The sequence below is a fragment of the Heterodontus francisci genome, unplaced genomic scaffold (genome assembly GCF_036365525.1).
Source record: "Heterodontus francisci isolate sHetFra1 unplaced genomic scaffold, sHetFra1.hap1 HAP1_SCAFFOLD_240, whole genome shotgun sequence".
NCBI lineage: Eukaryota > Metazoa > Chordata > Chondrichthyes > Heterodontiformes > Heterodontidae > Heterodontus > Heterodontus francisci.
The window spans coordinates 1,853,700-1,857,261 of NW_027140128.1; the positions used below are offsets into that span (position 1 = coordinate 1,853,700).

Below are 3,562 nucleotides of genomic sequence, written 5' to 3' on the forward strand. Positions count from 1 at the left end.
TACAGTGCTCACCACTGCACCACCCTTAGAATGTGGATAGAGTAAAAAGTGATATTGGATGGACAGAAGCAGTCTGAAAAGATGTCTCAAACAAAAGGTGAAAACCCTGAAATATTAACTCTGTTTCTCTCTCCACAGATGCTGTCAGAGGTGCTGAGTATTTCCAGCACTTTCTGTTTTTATTTCAGCTTTGTCGGATATTGTTTTGATCTGAAAAAAATGCATGATTGGCTGTGGGTGCCAGTGAAATTCCACAGGAGCGAATAAAAGCTATGCCAACTGTGGCTCGTTGGTCTAGGGGTATGATTCTCGCTTTGGATGTATAAATAATTAATATGTGAGAGGTCCTGGGTTCAAATCCCAGACGAGCCCTTCTCTGTTGCCATTTTTAGTTTAAGGTCATCGATTGCTTTCAGCCTTCCAGAAAGCGGAATCGATTTCCAAACTGAGCCTGCTTGAGGACCGGGGAACTGGATTCAAAGAGCTTGTCGACACAATTGAAATGAACAAAACATACAGATTGTCAAGTGGGAATATAAGGTTGCAACAGTAACTAAAGGCCTGCTCGGGTCAGCAAATGAAACCCGACCCAAGCCTGACAGCACCACATCCGACCTGGTCCGAATCCTTTCATTTTTTTCCTGTGCCCGAACTGACCACCAGAATGTTCAGTTAAACTTGCTTCCGTTTTTCACTTTTTCACTTGTGCAGGTAAGCAACAAAAACTGTAACTGGACTTGAAAGGTTGTTTCAATGTACATTAAGATTAGAGCTACGTACCGGAGGTGATGAGCTGAAGATTGTTACCATAGAAGTTAGTGATTGTTAGGTCACTAGTGAAAGAGAAAGTCATGGAGTTGAGCCCAGACAGGTTGTCCCACACTGTATTGATTAAAATATTGCCCGAAGGCTAGAAAATATCATTATACATTCCCTAGACTCCTGCTTTACAGTATGAAATACTTTCTGCAAGTTTATCCAGAGAGCAGCTGAGATGCAGAGACCAGGAAGGTCTTGAGTGATTAATTATTATAAAATATACATTCTTAGATAAAAGAGATTGTGCTCCACCTTCGATGGAATCGCTCACTGCAGACTAGTGCGGAGTGTTTCCCGCCTTGACGTCCTGGCTGTCACTTGATCTTGAGACCAGGCCTCTGGATGACTGGTCCAGTAATCTTTGACATTTCTCCCTTGATCTAATATTTTAATCTGGTAAGTCAGATTTTACAAAAAAAAATTAAATGATTTAAGACTGCTTCATGTTCAGCAGTGCCAAATGAATAAAGAAATTCAAATATATTCAAAATTATATATCAACTATTAAATACTGATGCCCAGCTTTGAATGCAAAAAATGCCTCTAATAGTGTTCTGTCTGGAATGGAAATCTTCAGTGTTTCTGTTTCGCTTGGATTGACTCATCGATTTTCTTGTTTTTCACTTTGTCGATGCCTTTGAATAATTGTGGATTCTTCTTCAGGGTGTCTTCTTTCTCCAGGTAGTTCTGACCTCTGATGATGTTGATCGTAATCAGCTTCAACTTGCTGATAGTTTTGGAAGTGAGCAGATTTCCTTTGCTTGAGTTTACAACATGGAACGTAGTCTGACGTGTGGACCCATGGGAGGGTTTGAAAGCTGCCCTTGCATTGTAGCATACAGTTGCTTCCATCCAAACAGAGGTACAGTAGAAGTGAGATATTCAGTTCAGTCTGTCGATCATGGGACTTTTAATCTCAGGGTTGTGAGTTTGAGCGCCATTTAGTTTTTCCATTTTTTAGGCTTCATTAACAGAGAGTACAAGGAGTGCTTCAAATGAAATTCAACAACAGTATGAGAAATGCTCTCTTTCATTCGGGACTCTTAACTCTCTGCAGCATCTCGCTGTGAAAGATTGAACTTTATCTCATTTCTTTTTCAGCTGGGAGTCAGTGCGGCTCAGTGGGACTTCTGGCTGTCTCCCACCTCACAATCCATCAGTGCTGAGAAAGCAATGGGGAATATTACTCATCGCTGAGTAAGCAGAGGGCACCGATTTAAGGTGAATGGGAAAAGAACCAAAGGCAACATGAGGAAAAACCTTTTTTATGCAGCAAATGGTTAAGATCTGATATGTACTGCCTGAGAGTGTAACGGAGGAAGATTCAACCATAGCTTTCAAAAGGATATATGATAATTATCTGAAGGGATAAAAAATCAGGTTTTCATGGAATACATGAGGATGTGGCATGAGCTGAGTTGCTTGTGCAGAGAGGCAGCACAAGCACGATGAGCTGAATCCCTCCTTTTGTGCTGTAAGTATTCTGTGATCTATGATTCTATACAAAGTGAAACCAACACTCACACATGAGAAACTGACAGGTACAGTGTAAACCCCACACTAACAAACCAGCAAATGCCAGGGACAGAGTAAAACGAACAGTCCTAGACAAGAAACTGACAGATACTGTGTGAAACCCAAAAATCACTTATCAGGATTTGGCAGTTAATGTGTAAAAACCTCTCTTCAATATCCATCCTGCAAGGTACAAAGAAAATTAGGTACAAACCCAGGCTCATACTTCGAAGACTGACAGATAAAGAGCAAAACACAGACTCACCTCCAAGAGGCTGACAAGTACAGAGAATAAAACAGAGGGGGTGCAGATTAAAAACACATGCATGTAACGGATACTGATAGGGATAGAATCAAACCCTTTCTCACACATGACATGAAAATTGGTGGTGTCGTAAATAGTGAGGAGGAAAGCCTTAGATTACAGGCCAATTTAGATCGTCCGAGGCAGAGAATATAAGAGCAGGGAGGTTATGATGGAGCTGTATAAAATGCTAGTTAGGCCACAGCTGGAGGACTGTGTACTGTTCTGGGCACCACACTATAGGAAGGATGTGATTGCACTGGAGAGGGTGCAGAAGAGAGTCACCAGGATGTTGCCTGGGCTGGAGCATTACAGCTATGAAGAGAGATTGAAAAGGCTAGCGTTGTTTTCCTTAGAGCAGAGAAGGCTGAGGGGAGATAAGATTGAGGTTTAGAAAATTATGAGGGGCATTGATGGGTTAGATAGGAAGAAACATTTTACCTTAGTGGAGGGGTCAATAACCAGGTGGCATAGATTTAAGGTAAGGGGCAGGAGGTTTAGATGGGATTTGAGGAAAAAAAATTTACCCAGAGGGTGGTTGGAATCTGGAACGCACTCCCTGAAGAGGTGGTAGAGGCCGGAATCCTCATAACATTTAAGAAGTATTTAGATGAGCACTTGAAATGCTATAGCATACAAGGCTACGGGCCAAATACTGGAAAATGGGATGAGAATAGTGAGGTGCTTGATGGCCAGCACAGACACAATGGGCTGAAGGGCCTGTTTCTGTGCTGTATAACTCTATGACTCTATATCAGAAACTGATAGATCTGGACAAAAGCTGATGTTCACATAAAAGTTGTTGAAAGATATTTGGTGAAACTCACATTTTTTTTTATTTCCAAAATATACTTTATTCATAAAAATCTGTAAAAATTACATTCCCAAACAGTTTAAAACAGCATCAAGTCAAAAAATACAAAC

General features: G+C 41.1%; 1 non-coding gene across 1 annotated transcript; it reads left to right on the plus strand.

The window, feature by feature from the left end:
• The first annotated feature begins 283 nt into the window (after window positions 1-283).
• On the plus strand, window positions 284-372 carry trnap-ugg (transfer RNA proline (anticodon UGG)). The gene is given in 2 exon segments: window positions 284-319; window positions 337-372. It is a non-coding gene; the product is annotated as a tRNA-Pro (tRNA).
• The last annotated feature ends 3,190 nt before the right edge of the window (window positions 373-3,562 follow it).